This window comes from Ceratotherium simum, chromosome 11 (genome assembly GCF_057802395.1).
Source record: "Ceratotherium simum simum isolate JZ-2026a chromosome 11, ASM5780239v1, whole genome shotgun sequence".
Lineage (NCBI taxonomy): Eukaryota > Metazoa > Chordata > Mammalia > Perissodactyla > Rhinocerotidae > Ceratotherium > Ceratotherium simum.
Genome location: NC_141910.1, coordinates 71651948 through 71666340, shown reverse-complemented (window position 1 = coordinate 71666340; position 14393 = coordinate 71651948). Strand labels below are relative to the sequence as shown.

Genomic DNA, 14393 nt, shown 5'->3' with positions numbered 1-14393 from the left:
AACACAGATTCGATCCCTTCTTGATGATCTATTCAGGCTAATTTATTTTTTGGATGAGGCTGTTGGACCCACCTAGGTGGGCTTTTCATCAGTGAGACCTAGACCAGACCATTCTGCACATACTGGCTGGCTGTGTAATTGCCAGCAGTCTTGTGGGATTTTGGACACAGCAAAATCCAAAGGACAATTTAAAAAGGCAAAGCTGTTCTCCGACCCTTGCTCCCCTCAGAGTGCTTGGAAATCCCATGGCTTTAAGAGGAAAACAAGTACCTGAAATATCCTGAAGTGCTCAGGAAACAGGAAACCCCAGAAGATGAATGTGCGTCTCGGGTCACAGGACAGCCCCTCGCATGAGCAAGGCTTTATTTTATTGGCTTCAAATCTCAGCCATTTACTAGCTGTGTGACCTTGAGCAAGCTGGTTGACTTCCTGACCCTCGTCTCCACGTGAGACTGAAGATGCCTTGCTCACACCTTGAGCCTGAAGGTCAAGTGAAATGTTCACTGGGAGATGCTCCAAGGTTCTGGCATCTAGTAAATACTCGAGGGCCGGCTGGGGGATTTCCTTTCCTTTTCTCCCTCCCTTGAAGGTTGAGGAGGAGAGAGGACTTTGTCCCCTCCAGAGAGTTATAATCCAGTTCTGAGAGCTCCTCACCTTAGGCTAACCTTAAAGTTATTTAAATGCAGAAAATTAACATATTTTTGATTAACTTAACACACTTTTCTAACACACCAGAAAAAACCCGCAAAAACCATAAAGGCCAAGCTCAAAGGGCCAGCTTTGAAGGCGTCTTCTGAACGCCAGTGAATGTGCCCGTGTTGCACGTGTGAGAAAAGAGAATTTCAAAGACGTGCGTATTTTTATGGAAAGTGACCTGACCCACCCTCCTGAAGTTCAAAAGGCAAGTGTGTCAGGACGAATGGTCTCCGGGCTGTCAGAACGCCTGGGCCACACAGGGGTCCTCCAGGCAGCAGACGGGAGACACTAGTCTTTGAAGGGAGGGCGAGGTGGCGTTGGGGGCAGGCAGGGAAGCAGAGTAAATTCCAGAGCTCCTCTGACTGTGCCCTAGGGCAGCGCGTCCCAGCCTGCTGGATCTCACAGAAAATAACATTTCCTAAAGAACTTGGGGCACTGACGTAAAGGTGACAACTTCTTCTTTTGCCAAATAAGGAAGTTAAGAAATTAACTATTGCCTTTTCATAAAAGAAAGGAGCTTTCAGTACTGAAAAGCGGAAGGTTATAGTCGCAGAGTAAAGTATTGTCATTTAAATGGAGTACATTTCACCTTAGGAAAAACTCGCTATGTTTTCTATTTTTCATTGAACGTCCTGAAAACTCCACCTGAGTGGCTGCTGGGAGCCGCCTCGAGGAGATGGCGCTCCTTCACAGTTTCCTTCAAGGTGTTCTGGGAGGAGCCACTGAGGAGCAGCCTGGCTTGGCTCACGATAACCGATAACCACATTGTCACCAGGGTGAGGCCTTTTTGGGATTTGTGGATCCCCACCCCCTCACCTGTCCTCTTTCTGCTCTCACTCTGAACTCCTGGAGAGGAGTGACGGCCATCCCAGCCTGGGCTGGCTGCAGGGTTTCTCAGGGACTTCCAGGGCTAACACTGGGCCGTCCAGGGCAGACGGGGATGGCTGGTCGCCTTAGACTGTCATTCTCATTTTCAGACAAAGCGCTGAAACTGAGAGGCGCCGGGTGGATTGTCCGGGGCAGAGCCGCACTGGAAGGCCGGACCTGGAGCAAAAGCCAGTCTGTGCACAGGAGGCTTGATGTCTGTCCACCAGCTCCACCGCGCAATTGTACAAGGAGGGACTTTTTCAGTGTCAATTATGAGCCAAGGATTATAAGGTGGCTGCAGATGTCAATAAGTCAGTTGTATGAATGATCTCACACTCTAGTGTGCGTGAATGGCTAAGCTCTAAGTCAACGTAAATGTTTTTTAAAACCACCACCCTTCTTCCTCCTTTTCGGTCTATGCTTGTTGTAATGAGCCTTGGAGATTCACGTGTTCTCTTGGACACTCTTTTGCCTGGGCAGTGGAATGTGGCTGGATTCAAGACACACTGTCGTTTCGACTCGCCCCACTTTAAATTTATGACCTTTAACCTCAAGTGGGCACTCACAGAGACCCAACATTTGCCTCGACCACTCACGCCCCTTCTTCTACAACCATTTCTTCCCTTCTCTCTCCTCCAGACATCACATCTCCTCCCAGATCCTCAGTATCAGCTGAGGCCCTTGTCTCCTGGTTTGCTAGGAAAAGTGAAGGAACCACGAAAACATTTTCACAAACTCCCATGGCCAAGTCTATCCCCCCGCTGGGACTGGATCTGCCTACCCCTCTTATCACGGATCAAGTGTCCACACTTCTACCTAGCTTAGATCAACCTGTCACTGGCTCAGGAGCCCATCCTGCGTTGCTGCCCCAGTATATCACTTCGGACACTCTCCCCCCTCCCCTCTGTGCCATCAGCTTTCCTCTCTCTAGTGGAGCATTCTTGTCCACCTGTAAACATGCTGTTGCTTCTCCCCTCTTCAACAAATAATCAACAGGCAACAATGACAACAGCAAGCAAACCATGTTCTTCACCCCACTTCTTGAGCTACAATCCGGTTTATTTGTACATTTAAAGCAAAACTCCTTGGAAGAGTGGTCTATATTTGCCACCTCTAATTCTTCTCTCTTGCCCCCTCCCATTCCCCTGAGACCACTCCAAAGTCACAATGTCCTCTTCATTGCTGAATCCAGCGGTTAGCTCTGGAGCTTTATCTTGACCTCTCAGCAGAATAAAGACCCAGCTGGTCCCTCCCTGCTCCCAGGAATGCTGTCTTCACCTGGTTCCCGGGGCACCACACGTCTAAGTCAGCGTTCACCTTTTCTCAGGGTCCTGTGCTAGTTTCTCTCACCTTCTCAACCACTCAGCGTTCCGGTGACCTGAAGCTCAGCTTTGTACCTTTCCGTTTCTTGGCCTGTCCCTTGGGGATCTCATCTATGTCCGTCTGTTTAAGTGCCATCTATCCATTGACAACACCCAAATTTATACCTCCAGCTCCAATCTCTCCCTAAAATCTAGGTTTGTATGTTAATTTGCAGACTTGATATTTCCCCCTGAATTTCTAAAAAGCATCTCCTACTTAACATGTCCAACACTAAATTCCTCACCTTCCACCATTCTGGCCTGGTGTTCTGCAGGCTTTCCCATCTCAGGAACTGCAGCCCCCTCTGTAGAGCTGGTCAAGTCAAAACGTGATGTTTGATTCTGCGTTGTCGCATGCAGTCTGTTGGCAAGTCCCACTGGCTGTACTTTCAATATGTATTTTGAAATTTCAGCCACCATTATCTGGTCCAACTGGCCATTACCTCCTGCCCGGATTATCCCCGGAGCCTCTTGACTACGCCCCACACGGCAGGCAGCTAAGGTGATCTGGGAAAACCCAGGTCACATCAAGTCACTCTGTTTGAACCCCCTTCCACTCCCTAAAAGCCCGAGTCCACACAGTGCCTGAGTCTGCCCTCCCTTTGTGCCCTGTGACATCTCTGCCCTCACGACTTACGATATTGGCCTCCTGGCTGTGTGCTCATTGAAGTGCTGGCCACACGGACACCCAGGGCCTTTCCTCTTCATCCTTCTGCTTGAGGCTCCTCCTCCATCTGTCTCATGTCCAGCCCCTTCTTCAAGTCTGGCCAAGTTCCACTTCCTGAGTGAGGCCTTGGACCAACTTATTTAAAGCTACGACCGCCCCACTTACGCTCTCTGTTCTCTTTGCCTGTCTTATTCTCCCCAGCACTTCTATCGCTAACTGACTATCTGACTGACTTGTTTACTCTCTCTCCCACGGGTTGTAAACTCCACGGCTACCTGGGTTTCTGTGTGCTCTGCTAATTCCCGTAACCCCAGAGCCTAGAACAGGGCCCGACACATCTTAGGTGCTCAATTAATGTCTGTGGGATGAACTAATGAATGCATTTCTATGGCACCTAATAGAGGACCCAGGTGAGCGGCTCAGATCAGAAGTCTGAACCAGCGACAACCCAGACACTGAATGTGCTGATGGTTTTCCAACAGACCCACCAAGTTTGATCTAGTCTCAGAGAAGGAAAGTGATCAGAGCCTGCCTCTCCGCCAGGGGAAGGTCCTCTCGGGGCCTCTTTCCCTCACTCCAAGAGTAACCACAGTCACTGCCTTTGACCCACGGCTGAAGCCACCTTCTTTGCTGAGTTTAACTCTAGGCTCCTGTGATTAAAACCCACCCAGGGGCGGGTCCCTTGTCCCAGAAATTTTCGGAGGTTATTTCCCATATTTGGATGGTTGAGTCAGAGCAAGGCAAGCCTGTCCTGTCGAATTGTCCCTCCTCTAAGCCCTCGGCCCTTCAGGTGCTCAGCAAAGCAGAGCCTTGGCTTTCGGCCATCAGGCTGGTGCTGCCCCAGTTTGCTGGTCAGATAGGGCTGCCCACTACTGGCTATGGGGGACTTTGTTTACTCTGTCAATATGCCAGCACCATTGACACTCTGCTTGGGGTACCCTGTGCCCCCAAACAGAGTTTGAAATTGCTCTACAAGCATCATGAGCTCTCTCAGCCTTGACTCTCAGCTTTGGCTGCCGGGCTTAAGACTAAACATTCGAAACACTTCAGCTTTAGAAATTTTTGCCACAAAGAGAGGTGATTTTGAGCTATTTTACTCCTTGGCATTTTAAGATAATTTTATAAAAATTTCCGGAAACTTGATAAAAGGTAGCTACCATTTTCACAAAATGCCTAAAACTAACTAACTGAAGAAGCAGTTTTCCCCAGCCACCTCCCCCATGGAGAGCAGATGCTAGTGTGACTTCCCAGGAGGTGCCCGTCCCCTTGGAGTCGGATGTTCTCTAACACGCTCCACACGTGTCCTGCCCCAAGGCTGACCTCACATTTCAAAGAAGGCCACTGGGGGGAGGCTGATGCCAACCACATGGCCACAGGTAGACTTTGTTTTATAGGTGATGTCCACGAAGCAGGATAGACAAACCAGAGAGCAGTTACCGATATATGCAGGGCCGTCTCGTGAACTGGATTCAAATCCTGGCTCTGCCTTGACTTGTCCGTGAACTTTGGATAGGACGTGTGATAGGAAGAACATAGAGCTTCAGAAGATAGTTGTGATGCTGCCATGAGGTAAAGACAGCACGCTTGCTGCTCTTCTGGACGTAGCTGCTCAGAGGATGGTTGCTTTTCACTCTCATATCTGGCTTTTGCACAGCAGCTGCCTCCCCCTCGGCTCTTGGTCATGTGGAAAGGCTCTTCTGAACTGGACAATTCCTGTTGGGATTTTTGAAGTCTTAATGTATGACAAAGACGTGGTGATGAACTTACGTTTGATCATGTATTCTCTCACCCAGTGAACTTCCAGCACCTTCCACGTATAAGTTCCTGTGCTGTGTGCTGCAGGGTAGTAGACTATAACAAGATTGGATTTCACACTCAAGAAAGGGACGTTAGAACGTGAGCGCCATGGGAAGGTAACAGGTCCAGAAATATGACATTGAGGAACTCTGGTTAGGAGGGGATGGCTTTCTCTGGGAGATCAGGAAAGGTTTATAAAGGTGGTGGCATTTCAGTGGGAAATGAGGTGACAGAGGGAAGGATTTTCCAGTGGTAAAGACAGTGTGGACACTCAGGGAATAGGAGAGTTGGTCCGAAACACTTTAAAATTTGAACATTTTTTTTATTGTGGTCAAATATACATAACATAAAATTTACCATTTTAACCATTTTTAAGTGGCATTAAGTGTATTCACATTGCTGTGCAACCATCACACTATCCATCTCCTGAACTTTTTCCATCTTGCAAAACTGAAACTTTATACTCGTTAAACAGAAATTCCCCGTTTCCACACCCCGAGCCCCTGACAGCCACTGTTCTACTTTCTGTCTCTACAAATTTGACGACTCTGGGACCTCACAGGGTGGAATCATCCAGCATTTGTCCTTTTGTGTCTGGCTTATTTCACTCAGCATAGTCGCCCTCACATTGCCACGCACGGCTTGCCGGTACACAGCACCCCTGTGAGGCTGCGGGAGCTGCAGGCGTCCACTAGAAACCCAGCTCCTCTCCTTGGTGGCTGTGTGACCTTCGGCAGTCGCTTTACTTCTCTGAGATTCAACATCCTGCAGATTCTAATATCCACTTTCTAGAATGTTCTGAGGAGCAGACACAGAATAAATAATGTACCTGCTTTTTAGTAGGCACTTATAATTTAGGTAACTATTACCAATATAACGCATAATAATTTTATTTAGATGGGGAAGACATTTACTTTCATTTCAGTGTGATGTAATTAAAAGAAATCAGGAACTATTAGAAAACCTACTTTTTTCCTGCCAGCCATTCCATTAACACATTTGTCACCTCAAACAAGTCACTTAACCCTTGGGGTGCCTCAGTTTCCCCCTCTCTGAAATAGGGACGGACACTTTCCCTTGTCTGACTCACAGGGTCACTGCGGGAATTAAATGAGAAAGTGGGGCGAGAGCATCGTGCAAACGGTTATGTGCTGCACAAAAATATGGAGCGATCGCTCGTAGTCTATTAGCAGAAGTGTAATTTATTTACTAGACTCTTGGGAGCAAATATTCAAGGAAAGAAAATCCTGTTGTTTTACCCTGTTATTGTTCTTCTGAAGTCTGGCTGCTCAGTAGCTGGAATGAGAGCCCTGGGGAAGAAAAAGCCATCAGGTTATCAAGTATCTTTCAAGTTGAGGCAGCTCGTGTACAGCCAGAACAAGCCCTTCTGGGAAGGAACATCGGGGCCTCCTCACAGGGCAAAATCCCCCGTCAATCCTGCCTGGACCTGGTCTTCCTTATTAGGGCTGTCAAGTGACAATACCACCCTGGGCCGGAACACCAGCAATGATGGAGCAGTCGGGGAGGGGGGAGACGGTGGAGAAACTTTGCTGTTCGGCCAGGGGCAGGGAAGGGGTGTCGACGTTTACCCAGCGCTTCCTATCTGCCTCCCCGTCTTGTCTCAAGTAGCACCCCATCAGGCGTGCAATGGGAGTCTCCTTTGGCTGTTGGGGGGATGGGGGCGCAAAGGCTCATCGGGGGTGGGGAATCACTCCAGGTCACGTGAGCCGTCAGTGACACCAGGAGGGGAAGCCACATTTCTTAGACTCCAAATTTCACCACTGTGAAAGTGGAATGTTTGGAATTGGCTATTTGCAGTAACAAAAAGAGAGGATTCATCAGCAATTTTAGTCATATCATGAGGCCAGGGATTTGATTTTGTCAGGCAGAAACTAAGAACAAAGAGAACAGAAAGACTTGGCTCTTGCTCTGGTCAGTGCTCCGTGTGAAGGTGTCTGGGAAGCTCGGCCCCCTGCAGACATGAGGATGCTGCTCTCAGGTGCTCACTGGTTTTGTTTGGAGAGAGAGAGACCTGCAACCTGTGGAACTATCCTTTTGCTTTGGCTCCCAGCATCCTCGGGAGTAAGTCTAGGGGAAGGAAGGACATCATTCTGTGGGAACAAATTTGAGCACTCTTTCCAGAGGATGGGCATTTGCTAAGGGTTGTGAAGGATGGCCAGGAGTTCACTGGTCGGAGGAGGGGAGGTGGAGAGCATCACAGGTGTAACGGTGCAGTCCCTGGTGTTCAGGAAGGGCAGGTAAATGGCGTGGTGGGTGCACATTGGAGGAAGTGGCGGGGGTCTAACCCAGACGTTTCTACAGGAACAGAGAGCTTATTGAGACACCAGTTTGTATTTTGTTTTTGTTGCCATAGAATAATCTGAAATAACGAATTTTTCTTCCCTTTCTACTTTGCACCGAAGTTTCCCTCAAGGACAAGTCGATCTGTAAGGCAAAATGCTGTGGGCAACATGGAGTGTTAACTGCAGGGCAAGGATCCTGCGGTCCTGTGAAAGTAGAGAGGTGAGCCTGGTCCCTCACAGCCTCCCAGGGAGGAGGCTGACCTCAGAGTGGAGGGACAGTGCGGAAGAGAGATGGGAGAGAGACCGAGGGAAAGAAGAGGCTGGCAGTGGACAGCGGAGGCTCGCAGCCGGGCCTCAGGCGGCCAGCATGGGTCTCTGAGCATATCAACAGCGCCCTGTCGCCCTGAGTCCAGGAACTGTCACTCTGTTAGATGCACAATCCCGGGATCTTGACGAAGCCCTGGACTGCGGCAGGTAGCCCCGCGATTACTGAGATGGAAACTATGTTACCCTGGCAGATGGGACTCAAAGCAGATGAAATCGTCATTACCGTGATTACAGTGGCCACCGCTGCTGACGCTAATACGGGCTGGATCCGTGCTGCACGTTGCCCCAAGCACTTTGAATGCATTGACCCACTTCATCCTCACAGCAACCCCTGAGGTGAGTACGGTTATTCCCCCATTCTCCAGGTGAGGGCAAACGGATTCTCAAGGCCACGTAGCTTTCAGGCAGCAGAATTGAGATTTGAAATCAGGTGGTCTGGCTCCACGGTGCATATATTAGTCTTTGGTATGTTACCTCTTGAATAAAAAAAAAACAAACCTGGGACATTTCTTGCAATTCATACTCTGTGCACATGTTCTAACGTGTTTGTGTGCTCCTGTAGGCAGTGGGCAGCTGCAGGAGGATTTTAATAGGAGAGTGACAGGATCAAATAGTGTTCTAGAAAAACCATTCTGGAAGCAGTGCTGAAGATGGACGAAGCAGAGAGAGGAACACATTTTCAACGACTAGTTACAGCTGTTACCATGTGCTCTCTAGAGAAGATGTCAGTTGACTGAGGCGCTGGCAGGGGGAAGTAGAGGAGAGGATATGCAAGAAAACTGTCAAAGGTAGAAACACAGTAGAGGGAGAAGGACAGACATCCAGTAATCGCATTCATTTATATCAGGGTTTGAATGCACTTGAACGGCTGCTGAGAAGGGTTTTAATTGGAGGCATTCTGGAAAGCATAACATTCTGTCCCTCACATTCATTCACATAGCAAAGAGAAAGAGAGGAGGATTGTCCCTGCCTCCACGCACACATACCCTGGAGAGGCACGCACAGCCACACCATCCGTTAACATCATGGCTCTTTACTTAGCACTTCTATTTCTTTGTTTGGCTAACGTGCTGGTGTGGAAAGCCGAGGGCCAGGCACAGGTGCATGAGGGAGGTAAATCTTATTCTGGCTACCTGGTCATCTCAGGCGGACTGTGAGGGAAGAGAGGCAAATAGTTTGGCTAACGTACTATTTTATTTGAGAAGCATTCTAGGTGAAATATAAGATTCCGTAAGTTTTTTAGGACTCTGTTTCATTTTCATTTATAGTCGTCATTTATTCATCCATCCATCGACCTATCCACATATTTGTTTATTTATTTGCTGAGCGTTTATTGAGCACCTACTGTATGCAGGCTCTGGTGTGTGGTTCAGATGAAGATATCTAAGGTATAGTTTACTGTGACGGTGGGGAGGCTGTCACCTTCTAGAAGCAGTGGTGTGCACCAGGAAGGGCACTGAGGTAGCAGTCGGATGTCTGGGCTCTGCTGCTGATTTCCCTGTTAACTAGACATGCGATCTCAGACCATTCAACCTCAGACTCAATTTCTTTATCCAAGAGATGATTGTCTTCAGGCTCGCTAAGAGCTTGTCAAAGTTCTCTCACTCTCCATGCACGTAGCAACAGAAAATCATAGGATGCAGTTTTTGCAATGGCCAGCCCTGCTCAGACATCACCATCGCGTTCTCTTCCAGTGCTGTTTATAAATCGTGTAGCAACTCTGTATCTCTACTTTCACATCTGTAGAGTGGGCAGTTCATTTACTCATAAAGAGTTTACCAAGCAGCACCGTGAAATGTCCACTGTGTGTCCACCTCGGGGAGCCCTGGCAATCCAAGATGGACGAGGCAGGGGCCTTGCGCTGGCTCCCAGAAGGAACACGGTGCTAACCTGGTGGAGTGTCCAGGTAGATCACGTTACACGTTCAGAAGACTGGCAGCATCTCCTTCACCACTTCTCCGAATTACCTCTTTGGGGTTCTCTCTCTGCAGAGCACCATGGGAGGCCAGCGGACACAAGAGTTTGCAGTCATTGCCATGGGAAGCCATCTTCATGAGGGCTGTTTATTCCTCCTTATGGGTCGAGTAGCTATCGGAAACATGCAGGCAGAATGACACACTGGCCTGGGGCGGCTTTATAAAAGTGAGTTCTGCTCTTTGCTGTGGGCAGACTCCTCCCGACCCCGTAGTGCAGCAGAGAAGGGGCAGGCGAGGCTTCTTGAGGAGGCACGTGGAGTTTACGCGCTCCCCATGAAAGAGCCCCATAGAAACACGAGCGCAGGCAGCACACACCGGGGATACTGGAGTGTCTTTATTCAGCAAGGCTGTAGAATGCTGATTCAAGAGAAAACAGCTCTGTCAGACTTAATCTGGCAGACTTAATCTGGCAATCATTTATATTTACAATACCATCTCTCTCCCTTTCTTTCATCCTCAACTGAGCTGTGTTTTCTTTTGGCTCTCAAAAGCAACGTTTAAACCTTGAAATTAGAAATGAAAAGACCGGGGAAAAGATTGAAGAGACAACTAAAATCTTTTACTGCAAACTATAAAAAGACCATACAAGCCCATATAACATGACTTTTAAAAAAATTTATTAATGGGTTTTAGGAGGAGAATCCAATTGAGATGTAGCATCTTGTATCTGAGAGTCTCCTAGGAAGAGAAACCCAGACAGGAAATAGGCGTCCTTTCATCCCAGTCCGTCACCTTATAAATTAAAATGCAAAATAATCTATATTAAGTACTCTTAGCTCATTCAAAATATTTAACCTTTCTCTTCCAAAGAATAGGGGCAATTTATGTGACATCAGCTAAGGGAAAAATCAACGCAGTGTAAAGACTTTTTTTTAGTAGCTTGCCACCCACATTCCCTCCGATGGAGATCGCGTTGTGGAAGATATTTGGCACAAGCAGGCTAGAGAAGCTGCCTCAGGTCAGAAGCCGAGTCACTCAGGCAAGTCAAATTCTACAATCGAGGATTTATTTAGGAGATTAAAAAAATAAACAAACAGAAACACATCTTAGCAGCCTGTGTGTGGTGCCAGCTTCTGCACCCAACATTTTTGATACTACCTATTAGTAATAAATGATATTTAAGATGGTGAGACACGTACAGCTGGGGTGCCATCAGAAAATCCTCTTTATTTCAGATAACACCTCCTTTTATCTCACGTTTCTTGAGTGTTTGGTTAGGGTATTTTCTGGAAAATTTTATTAATCTCCAGTGGCTTGGGACTGAGGTGTTCTGAGTCCTCTTGGGAAGCAATCTGGGGTAATGGAACCCGGGCCAGCAAGAAGGCAGGGCACCAGAGTTGAGATACTGATCAATTAGCTATGTGACCTTTGCAAAGTCATTTAGAGCAGGGTTGTTGGAACCAAGGAAATGCTGGACAGGAGCCAGAAGACCTGAATTCAAGTTGTGGCTCTGCCAAGTACCCATCCAGAGCTGTGAACCTGGGTGAAGTCGGTGAAAATTTCTAATTCTCATGACCGTGATGGGGTTAAGATAACATGCCTACCTAACGGGGTTCTTGTGGAGTCAATGAGACAATGTACTTGAAGGTCAACTGTGAACTCTGAGACACCATGTATTAATTGCAGGTATTGGTCACCTGTAGGGCTCAATTCCATCATTGCCAGTGCCTTCACTCAACAAGTATCTATTGAGCATCTGCTATTCTGTGCACCCTTGTCGGCCCTGGTGATAACGTGGTGAACAAAACATACACAAATCCTGCCCTCATGGGGCTTATGCCCCAAGAGGAGAAGGCGTACAACAAACAAAACCTGAGATGCATAGAGAAATGTCAGCGGGTACTCAGGGACATGGAAAAACATGGAGCAGAGAGAAAGCTGGAGAAGGACAAGGAGAGAGAAGGGCTTGTGATTTTCAACGGTGATCAAGAAGCAAAGACCCTCGGGGTCCCAGCCTGAGCCTAAGCAGATTTAGAATTCAGGTAAGTGAGAGAACCAGGGGCCAGGCCGCCTGGCTGGCTGGCTGCCTGAGGACTGAGGATGCATGTGGGAAAGAGCTCATTCTAGGTGAAGGGGGAGGCTAATGTATAATCTTGACCCGAATCAAAGGTCAGCTCACCTGTTCTCCCGAACCTGGATGAGGCTGGGGAAGAAGTTACATGGGAAACAGGCTCCTCTGCACAATATCAGCAACACCAGGCACTGATTCTCTGGCCTCACCAGAGAGTACACATGTCAGCCGGGAGAAGAGGGGCAGCAAGGCAGGAGCCTCAGCGGGATGCTGGGGCAGCCTGGCGCTGGCAGGGCCAGCAGCTTTGGAAGCAGTTTCCTGGGAGCATGGCAGATGCCCCAAGATGGTCGAGGCCTGGCTGAGACTGATCACCAGGAGCCGGAGGAGGAGAGGAGGAGAGGAGGGGGTGGCAGTCACTGTGAGGGAGCTGGCAGGATTGTGAACCTGCGGGAGACAAGCCCTGGTGACATCCAAGAGCCTATTGGGATGCTGAATTTGGAGTCTGGAGAGCCTTGAGGGCTAGTGGGACAGCCGGGGCCATGTTGGCCCACTCCTGATGCTGTGATAGGAAATGAAAAATGTGGGTCATGAAATATAGGGGATGAGACTATGTCTTTAAAGGGGCTTCCATGAGTCATATCACACAGGTAAGACCAGATTACACTAAAACACACAATATTAAAATGTGAAGAACTGGAAAGAACTTGGGATTTAGAATTTTGACTCTTCTCATTCGATCATCAATGACCTTTTTTGAAGACGCACTTGGACTAGGATAACACCACCCTCCTGTGAGACTGCGCACTTAAAGGAGATGGTCCGTTAAGTGTTTTATTTAATTTAATAGTTACTGAAGTTAATTATTAACCTTAGTACTGTTGATAATAATAATAATTCCTCATAGTAAATGAATAGAACTTTTTGTATTGCAAAGCTTTTTAAATTTATCATATTAAATCATAAATATTGCCCTGTAGCTTGATTTAATCACTAAAAACCTTTATCTTATCTCCAAATCTACTTTTTTATCATCTCAGTTGATGACACCAATATCCATCTAATCACTCAAGTGAGAAATATGGCAGAGCTTCTGAAATCCTTCCTCCTTCATATCCTGTCAAACATCACCATTTTCTATTTTTTAATTAAAATCTCTTCTTTCCTTTCCACCTCTATTACTGTTTCTCTCTTCATGGTTTTACCATATCATGCTTGAACTCTTTCAATGTCAACTGGTCCCCCAACCTGCAGTCTCAGAAGCTGCCTCGTCTTTCCCGTAAGTCTTCTAGCTCATCAAAGTGGTGGTGAGGAGGTGTAAACCTTGTTTGTCTGCCCGAAACCTTGGTGGCTCCTCATGGTCCTCAGGAAGCTCTCCCTTACCAAGTCCCTGCCCTGCTTTCCCGGTGCTCCTTGCCTCTTACGTCATGTCCCTGAGTTTCAGAAAGCCTTTCCGTTTCCATTGCTCTTTCATCCATCCTCTAGAAGAAACACACATGCACTTCCTCCCTGCTTCAGGGTCTTCAAGACTCACCGGGGACCACTCCCCACCGGGAAGCAGTTCTCGAGTCCTCCCTGATGCCGCCTTGCAGGCTGCCTCTGCTGGGGAGACGCATCATGTAAACGTCTTCTTCCAGTCCTTGGCTCCCCGACTAGACTGCAAGGTCCTCGAGGGCAGAGACTATCATTTATTCATCTCCCACGTTTAGGTGCCCGTTGAACCTTTGAGTCATGGATCTGAACTACTGAGAAACCAGCACAAATAGCTCCTTTCCCGGATGGAAACTCCTCTCTCTGTCTCTGCAGCCCTTTGTGGACACTGCCATTATGGTGTGTATCACTTATGTCAGACGTTTTTGGGTTTGTGTTATGTTTCCCTGGCTAAAACATGGGCTTAGAACTGTTTCATTCATCCTTATCTCATTGCCAACAAGCCAAACGTTCATGTTCATTGAATAAAGAATGAGTGAATGAAATGATTCCACATCCTTCATTGCTTCTCCTTCCCTTCCCCCCCAATTTTAAGTTGCTTTTTATTTTTTGTTGAACTAGCTTAATATTGTATTAATACTATATTATATTGATACTATGTAGTGATTTTTAAGTATAATTATGATCATAATTTAAATGTTTTTTTCTTAAACAAATTTAAGTACATTTTGAATATATATATATTTTTTTACAACTGTGAAATAAAATACAAGCAAATTTTATTCTTCTTCAGTGAAATAGAACAATGGCTGAACTCAGGATGCAAGGCATCTGGGTTTCATTCTCGACTCCGGCACTGACTAGATCTGTGTCGAGTCAGTTAACCTCGCCATGCCTCAGTTTGCTCATCTGTGAAATGAGGGGATTAAACTAAATCATTGATTGTTTCCTACTTAAAAT

General features: G+C 47.3%; 1 long non-coding RNA gene across 1 annotated transcript in view; it reads left to right on the top strand.

The window, feature by feature from the left end:
* The window catches only part of LOC147916037 (uncharacterized), a 62629-nt gene extending 48448 nt beyond the window's left edge, over positions 1-14181 (top strand). Inside the window, exons 13-18 of the long non-coding RNA XR_015553690.1 lie at positions 736-1472; positions 1674-1854; positions 5385-5504; positions 7812-8354; positions 11621-11976; positions 13712-14181. This is a non-coding gene — a long non-coding RNA (uncharacterized LOC147916037). The remainder of the gene's footprint in view (positions 1-735; positions 1473-1673; positions 1855-5384; positions 5505-7811; positions 8355-11620; positions 11977-13711) is intronic.
* Positions 14182-14393: the final 212 nt, after the last annotated feature.